Source organism: Cyprinus carpio, chromosome A5 (genome assembly GCF_018340385.1).
Source record: "Cyprinus carpio isolate SPL01 chromosome A5, ASM1834038v1, whole genome shotgun sequence".
Lineage (NCBI taxonomy): Eukaryota > Metazoa > Chordata > Actinopteri > Cypriniformes > Cyprinidae > Cyprinus > Cyprinus carpio.
Window position 1 is genome coordinate 5,344,293 of NC_056576.1, and position 9,255 is coordinate 5,353,547.

Genomic DNA, 9,255 nt, shown 5'->3' on the forward strand with positions numbered 1-9,255 from the left:
CTTAAAGGTTCTTTTGGATAGAGTTACACTCACCAACCCTAGGTTGTACAGAAAGATTCAGTCTGGAATGAAGTCAGATCATTGTTGAGATTGTAGTTTCAATCTGGATTCAGGTGAGGAGCTCTATCCGGGTCATGACACCAAAACTGTTGGAAACTCAGAAGCGAAGACCAGGAGACTCTTGGGTAATCTTCAGCATAATTCTTTATTGAGAACGCGCTGGATGTCGCTGCAGTCATCAAAAGTCTCACCAAAGCAGTGATACTTTGGAGTTTATATACATTTCAAGAGGGAGGGATACATAGAGGTGGAGACAATTTAAACAAAGCAAGCAAATGCAATACAGGAATCAGCCCGACACTGGAAAACTCCCAGCTTTGATCTCATCAGCATAACAGTGTCATTCAAATGCAGAGGTGCCTGATAGTATCCCCCATACCTTCATATTATCATAGAGACAAAAGGCACAGCTGTGCCTTGAGCTTAAAAAGCCAAATGGTCAGGAAGAGCATAAAAACAAAAGGTCTATGTTTCAGAAACCTGGGCTGCTTGACTGGATCATCTCAAAATGTCATCATCTTAAGCTCAAAATGTAAAAACACAATGTACATACTATTACATTGGAATCTAGATTTAACATTTTATAAATTTGTAATCCCACAGTTCGAAGAAACAATTTAGCCATACCCTGATTAGCGCAATGATATCATCTTGGATATGACATTTAATCTCGGTTATAATAAGCGATGTATGAAGAACGGGCCCCCGGTTTGACTGTAGTAATAATAATTAAAAAACTGATGCTTCAAATCAACATTTCAAACAAAAAAATAAAAATAAATAAATAAATAAAATCTAAACCTTTACAATTTGTCTTTGAGAATATCTAAATATAAATCCAAACCCACGACTAATAAAAATAAATATTTATGTCTAAAAGCAATTAGGGAATTTAAATAAGAACCTTTTATATAGAGCTACAGGAATCTATGGGCTAAACCATGGAACTGCAGAGGTTTTTTTATTTTACTCCCACCAGATGGCACTAATCTGGCTTCAAAAATTGGATTTTTAAAAGCACTGACTCTATTTGATCATGAAATACTCCATTCATTAATATATATTTTCTATATTTGTACTATTTTCAATGGACAGAAATTAATCATAATTATTGCATAAATATTAATTAGTGCCATGAAATTATCTGAAAATACAAAGAAAAATTATATATATATATATATATATATATATATATATATATTAGTGGTTGGCATAGATTAATTTTTTTAATCTAGATTAATCTCACTGTAATCTTGGAATTACTCTAGATTAATCTTGATTAAAATGGCTCATTTGAATTCTGCCGAAGGCATTCACAATATGTGTGCTATCCAAATATTGACTAAAAGTAAGCCAATTTCTCAAGCCAGGTGGCGCATTAGACCAGGGGCTCATCTCCTGTTTCCAAAATGCATCACAAACTGCTTGAGAAAGCTGTTCTACTTTGATAATTGATGATGAAAATAAATTATGTTCAATAAGATGTACCTGTTAGTACTGATAGAGCTGTGCTGACGGGCTTGCCTTGGTTGCACTCACCCCCGATTTCCATGCATGTGTCAGCGGCGCGTTACGGCTCTGATTAGGTTTTGTTGCATCCTCCACGCGAGAGGCGGATCAGAAGCGCAGCGGTAGGATTCGCGAGACCACGTGATTTGCCTGTCCAACACTACAGTCTATGGTCCAACATTGTTTTTCTTGATTTTTGTGTGTTCTAGCATGGTTGGCTGAATATTAATGTTTTTTTCCTGTTTAATTCTGTTTATTCCACTCCTACAACTCCTGCAATTAAACTCCACAACACCTTTTGTAAAAAGGATCTTTGGTGTCATATAATATTGTGGGGTTTTTCAACTATGAGGATGCACCTCTCGTCATCTATTTCTGGCCTAGCAAGAATATAGTAATGTGAAATACGATTGGGAGTCTGCACAGGGTGTTTATTTTGAAATGTACATGATTTGTTGACTTCAATTTTGTATTTGTTATGCGGTTTGGACGCGGGATGCGTCAAAAATAGACTAGGCGCCTATCTTTAAGAAGCGGGGCGGAGAGCAGCTTCTGGGATGCTTTTGAAAAGTGCCACGGCGCGTCTGGTGTAAACACAAGCTTTGACTAGAGTGGCCGCGATCAGCTCCGGTAGCCCCATCGGAGCCGTAACGCGCCGCAGACATGTGCAGTGGAAATCAGGGGTCGAGGTTTCCATTGGGAAGCTTCTTTAAAAAAAAAAACCTGGGGGCTTCATGGCTGCATCCATGTTAGCACGTCACGTTTGACGTTGTAATTTCACAGTAGGCATACACACAGGTTCGAAGACTCGTTCTCGCCCCCTACAGTGCAATTATGCTAGGTATACATATTGAAATATCAAGTCATCATAGCTTGCGTAGTATAGACCCAGCTCCCAACCCAACTTTGGGAATAGATTAACGGCGATATTTTTTTTATCGCACGATAAGAGTCTCACGTTAACGCAGCACGTTAACGCCGATAACGGCCCACCACTAATATATATATATATATATATATATATATATATATATATATATATATATATATATATATATATATATATATATATATATATATATATTACTGAACAAAAATATTACATTGATTTTACTCGGGAAAAAAAAAAAGGTAAAATTTCAGGTGTCCGGTCACTTTTGACCATGAAGATCACAAGTGTGACTCCCAAATGAGGAGCACCAGAGGGTTAAAATAAATACAATTTTCTATCTCAGCTTCAAAGGCTGTGTTTTGTTAAAGATTTCATAAAGAACATTTTTGTAGTAGTTTTCTTTGTCAAAAGAGATACAGAAGTCACGCTATTGACATTCAAAAATCGCTAGCGAAGCCTTCCAAAGAGTATTACTGCCCCTTGGAGGAAGATACTGCTTTTTTTTGGATAGTTGTTCATGAGTCTCTTGTTTGTCCTGAGCAGTTAAACTGTCCACTATTCTTCAGAAAAACTCCTCAGGTCTCACAAACTCTTTGGGTAAATTGTACTATTTTTTTCATTTTGTCTTCTTTTTTTTAATTTTTAATTTTCTATGAAACATATAGGTTTCTTCTGAAGCTTTTGACATAATTCAACTATTATTTTGTCTTGTGGACTATATGTTAACATATTTGGTGTAAAATATCTTACTCAGGACAGTACTAAAAAATAAAATGAATTTTGTGTGATCCCTCTTATTTTGGTAAAATAATTTTGAAGATTCTGCAAGCGTTATGTAAACGTTTGGCCACAACTGTGTATCTTCATAGAACTGTAAGTCAGAATAAACCCCAGCAGGGTCAAATGGACCCTATGTACACTTTTGTGCTATGTTTGTCACATAAATGTTACTCTCCAAAATAAACACTTTAAATAAATAATAATAATAAAATAAATATGAATTTAAAAAGTAATTTTTCAATACTTCATAGTCTTTTTATGTTCTTCAGCTGCAGTCATCCAGTTTTTATTATACATTTAACAAGACTGACTTTTTTTTAATAATGTCTGTAACATTTCTTATTATTATTTGATTAAATACAGTTGTTTCCTGTTTAAATATTTTCTGTATTTACATGACATTAATTATTGAACGTGATTACTATTTAAATAATAGTAATACATTTCTTTTAATAATGATATTCATTGAACAGTATCATTTTCTGTTTGAATATTTTTGCTGTATTACATGTCACTGCAATAACGTGGGACCATCCTAAATATTTTACTCAAATTCACAGTAACTTTAGCTAGAATAATACTGCCTCTTTTAAGAGTGCAAGACTGTACTTTTTAGGTGGTGGAAATGCATAACGGAATTAGTAATTTCATACTGATTTAAATGTGTATGTATGAATGTATGTGTATTTATGTCTGTAGCTACATAGTAATTTGTATCGTTACATACACATTTGCATAAATAAACTAATGTACTGTATGTCAATAATCTAATATACTATATATGGGCTGTTTTTTCTCTTCTGGATTAGCATTTCATATATACAGGTCCTTCTCAAAAAATTAGCATATTGTGAAAAAGTTCATTATTTTCCATAATGTAATGATAAAAATTAAACTTTCATATATTTTAGATTCATTGCACACCAACTGAAATATATCAGGTCTTTTATTGTTTTAATACTGATGATTTTGGCATACAGCTCATGAAAACCCAAAATTCCTATCTCAAAAAATTAGCATATCATGAAAAGGTTCTCTAAACGAGCTATTAACCTAATCATCTGAATCAACTAATTAACTCTAAACACCTGCAAAAGATTCCTGAGGCTTTTAAAAACTCCCAGCCTGGTTCATTACTCAAAACCGCAATCATGGGTAAGACTGCCGTCCTGACTGCTGTCCAGAAGGCCATCATTGACACCCTCAAGCGAGAGGGTAAGACACAGAAAGAAATTTCTGAACGAATAGGCTGTTCCCAGAGTGCTGTATCAAGGCACCTCAGTGGGAAGTCTGTGGGAAGGAAAAAGTGTGGCAAAAAACGCTGCACAACGAGAAAAGGTGACCGGACCCTGAGGAAGATTGTGGAGAAGGACCGATTCCAGACCTTGGGGGACCTGCGGAAGCAGTGGACTGAGTCTGGAGTAGAAACATCCAGAGCCACCGTGCACAGGCGTGTGCTTTTGAACCAGAAACAGCGGCAGAAGCACCTGACCTGGGCTACAGAGAAGCAGCACTGGACTGTTGCTCAGTGGTCCAAAGTACTTTTTTCGGATGAAAGCAAATTTTGCATGTCATTTGGAAATCAAGGTGCCAGAGTCTGGAGGAAGACTGGGGAGAAGGAAATGCCAAAATGCCTGAAGTCCAGTGTCAAGTACCCACAGTCAGTGATGGTCTGGGGTGCCATGTCAGCTGCTGGTGTTGGTCCACTGTGTTTTATCAAGGGCAGGGTCAATGCAGCTAGCTTTCAGGAGATTTTGGAGCACTTCATGCTTCCATCTGCTGAAAAGCTTTATGGAGATGAAGATTTCGTTTTTCAGCATGACCTGGCACCTGCTCACAGTGCCAAAACCACTGGTAAATGGTTTACTGACCATGGTATTACTGTGCTCAATTGGCCTGCCAACTCTCCTGACCTGAACCCCATAGAGAATCTGTGGGATATTGTGAAGAGAAAGTTGAGAGACGCAAGACCCAACACTCTGGATGAGCTTAAGGCATCGAAGCATCCTGGGCATCCTGGGCCTCCATAACACCTCAGCAGTGCCACAGGCTGATTGCCTCCATGCCACGCCACATTGAAGCAGTCATTTCTGCAAAAGGATTCCCGACCAAGTATTGAGTGCATAACTGAACATAATTATTTGAAGGTTGACTTTTTTTGTATTAAAAACACTTTTCTTTTATTGGTCGGATGAAATATGCTAATTTTTTGAGATAGGAATTTTGGGTTTTCATGAGCTGTATGCCAAAATCATCAGTATTAAAACAATAAAAGACCTGAAATATTTCAGTTGGTGTGCAATGAATCTAAAATATATGAAAGTTTAATTTTTATCATTACATTATGGAAAATAATGAACTTTTTCACAATATGCTAATTTTTTGAGAAGGACCTGTATATATATTTAAAAGTTTCTTTAAAGAAACAAAATATATTGGTTAATCAGTTTAATAAACAATTTAATTGGCTATTCAATTTCCGTTGCATGTGTTCTCTTATAATTCTGTGACTAAAACCAATATTAAAATATTCTTCTAGAAACCAGTTACAAGACACAGCTTTTTAAGTTATGATGGAAAACTGCATACATTTAAATCAATTTATTGACAGATTTTAATTAAATTAAATAGCATATAACTGCAGACCAGAGATCTCCAAAATGAGGTGTGAACTTCACAATTGTGCAGAACCTCCAAAATGGGGTGGGGTCTCTTCGCGCAAAACCTATCACCATTGGCTTTGGCTCCAGCCAATTGTTATTGACTTACATTTCAAAATAAAACTTTATAAATTAAACATTGTTTCTAGTTCATCTTAAATAATATATGCTATATAAATAAATATTCTCTGTGAGATATAAATGGAAATCACCCACAAGCTCTCCCCAAAGCAGCTCAGGGGAAAGATTTTACTCTATCCCGCATAGTGTAGAAAATCCACATTTTAATTGACACAACCAATAAAATCTTTAGAATCAGCTTTGGTGCGGAGTTTGCACTTTTTGCATGCGTGTCATGTGCCTGTATGTCAATGGGAGGAAGCCACACCCTATTTTGGAGCTCCCACCCCATTTTGGAGTTCCCGTCCCCATTTGGAGATCTCCAGGCTACAGTTATACCCTTCTCATCACAGCTGGATGAAGATCACCATATTAGCACTGAGCTGGACTAAATCATCGACTACACATTCCAAACGAAACAGAAGGTAGTCGCTTGGTGCATGATCTATATCATTTGCTATTAAATGCAAATCATTAGCAATGGTGCTTAAAAAAAAAAAAAACGCCACAGTACAGCCGTAACGATAACGATCCTGTTTAACCAATCCTGCACTGAGAGAGGTTAGGACTGCCTACCTTATTAACATACAGACACAGAAATAAATAAATGTAGAAATACATAAATAAATGTAGAAATAAATGTAGTATAAAACAAATGGTACAAAAATAGCCCAATTAAAAATGACTCTTTTGACAAAATTATTTATTCATTAATTTATGCATATCTGCATTTATTTCAGCATTTAATTAATTATTTATCTATTTCGCCATTTACTTATTTATTTATTAATTTAGTTATGTATTTCTACATTTATTTATTTCTGCATTTATGTATTTATTAATTTATTTATACTTAAGTAATTTCTCATCCTCCATACGCAGGGCTGCGCATCAGCTCACATGCAAGTTTTTTTGTTTTTTTTTCGCGCAACCCAATCTCCACCCCCAACCCCCAATTTTTGAAATAGCACAATTCTACACAATTTTCAACAAAATTTATTTAAAATTTAATTCAAGCACTTTAAAGGACCTATATTTGCTTTCAATTTCCAGGCCTTGAATCCATGAGTATGACACTCAAACGTGGGAGCCCTGCATATAAAAGAGCATCAGTCAACGGCAAAAACAATTACAAATGGCGAGCAGCAAGAACTTTAGTGAGGCCGAAGTTGGCGTCCTGCTAGCAGAGGTAAACAGTTTACTTTTATTTGTGTACACTCAAAATAAAATAAAATACTGTGCTTTAATTTGTAGCATCAAGAAAAACAGGATGCCTTTTTAGCTGTCTTGGTTCTTTTTAATTCATGGAGCGAATCACAGAAACAAACCAAATCAGCATAGCTTGCTTGTCTCAGCTTTTATATTTTCTTTCATTTTAAGTGAAACATATTCACTGTAAGCTTATTTACTTATATACAATTTTTTATTTTTTTATTTTTTTCTTTCACAAAAGTGCGGCAGATGCAGGATGACATGTCATAACTCATGTTTTGTTTATGGTGATATTTGCACATTAGGGTATTAACGGGTCTCAGACATTCATATATTCAGTTTTTTTTTTTTTTTATCTAATTTAGTTTTTATTTAACATTCTAACCTTGTCTGTTAACGGTTAAGCAATTATCCAGCATCTGATATCTGTTAGGAAATTTAACCGAAATGCACAGCCCTAATACTGCTATTATCATCATCATCATGGCTTCTGCTTATTTCCAAATACCTGCAGTACTCCGACTTTGCCACAAGGAAAAGTGCGTACGACTGCTCAGACCCAGAAGTGTCAGTAAGTAGGCCTACTTTTCCACGTCAAAGACATTTTTCTAAATATAAACGTTGCCATGGACTTTAGCGTACGCACACTGTAGAATCTAATCTGTGAGTACATACGCTTTATAAATGAGCCCCTAGAGTCCCACTGGCCTGCAACATTTATTTCCAATCTGCTCTGTGTCACAAGTCGGTCAGGCTCACCAATCAGCCAATCCCAATGCACTCCCTCACCTGAATTCTAATCACCGGCACCTGTGCACCATTACCCCATCAGCTCACCTCCACATAAAAGCACACACCTCAGTCACACTCATCGAATGATCTCATAGCTGCATAACGGAACCTCTCCTGTTGTAAAGCTACCTGTACAGACTCAATACAAACCTTGCTACTTACCTTTCATTGATTCCTCTCCTAGATCCCTGTGTCTCTCCAGCGTCTCTCCCGAGTGTCTTCAGCATTCCATTCTCCAAGTTCCCCTCTCCTGTGTGAACTCTGAGGTGTGTGCAACGTGTCTGTCCCCCTGGTCACCCCACCGACGGCCCTGGATATCCCCATCCCATTTGACCTGCCAGAACCAGCTGCACTAGGTCACCACATCCTCTGCATCTCTCCCGTACTCTACTCTAACACCTCAAATAAACTAACTCGCTCTTACCTTCTGTCCCAGTGTCCGTGTGTTACACTCTGGCTGTGATTTTCATGTGGTCTTGAAGAGCTTGATTAACTGGTTCCGGGGTGTTTGATTAGGGTTGGAACTAAATTGTCCAGGAGCAGGGTTGAAGACCTCAAACTCCTTAAAGCTTCCAACAATTCTTGCAGTCTTAAAAAAAAAAAAAAAAAAAAAAAAAAAGTTTGTGTAAGAATAGTCTGCAAAAGTGCAATTATAAACACAATAAGGCTGTAAAAGCAGACTAAGTAGGTGAATTTACATGTTTTGCATGATAATGTTTAATGGCATTAAACAAAAAAAGAACTAATAAATTGTCTTTCCGTCTTTGAGTTGACTGAAACAGGTGAACTAGACTAATTCCAGTACAGAACCTGTAGAATTTTGTGCATGCGCGACTGAACGAATCACTCCCCGAGACGACTCGTTCTTCCTGAGTCACATTAAAGATTTGTTCAAAATGAACGAATCGTTCAAGAACAACTCATCACTAACTGGCATCAGACGAAAACACCAAAGTGAAACAATCCGTGTATCATTTGTTCTTTCGTTTTTCTAATTGAAACCAAAAATTTTAAAATAAAAAAACGACTTGTTTTTTTTAAAATCTGTTTCCAAAACCAAAATGATAACGCTTTGTTTTCCAATTTTCAATTTTGTTTTAATATCAAAAATCTAAAAAACGGATAACAAGCGTGTGCGTTTAACTTTGGTGTTTTTGTCTGATGCCAGTTAGTGATGAGTCATTCTTGAACGAATCTTTAATATGACTCGGGAAGAACGAGTCATCTCGG

The 9,255-nt window shown here is 36.5% G+C and overlaps 2 long non-coding RNA genes across 2 annotated transcripts; one reads left to right on the plus strand and one right to left on the minus strand.

Annotated features, from left to right (window-relative positions):
• Window positions 1–7,037: 7,037 nt before the first annotated feature.
• LOC122141858 lies at window positions 7,038–8,591 on the minus strand. The gene is made up of 3 exons (XR_006158149.1): window positions 8,450–8,591; window positions 7,742–8,359; window positions 7,038–7,113 (listed from the first exon to the last, which is right to left on the minus strand). It is a non-coding gene; the product is annotated as an uncharacterized LOC122141858 (long non-coding RNA).
• On the plus strand, window positions 7,073–8,348 carry LOC122141856. Its single transcript, XR_006158142.1, has 3 exons — window positions 7,073–7,210; window positions 7,748–7,804; window positions 8,210–8,348. It is a non-coding gene; the product is annotated as an uncharacterized LOC122141856 (long non-coding RNA).
• Window positions 8,592–9,255: the final 664 nt, after the last annotated feature.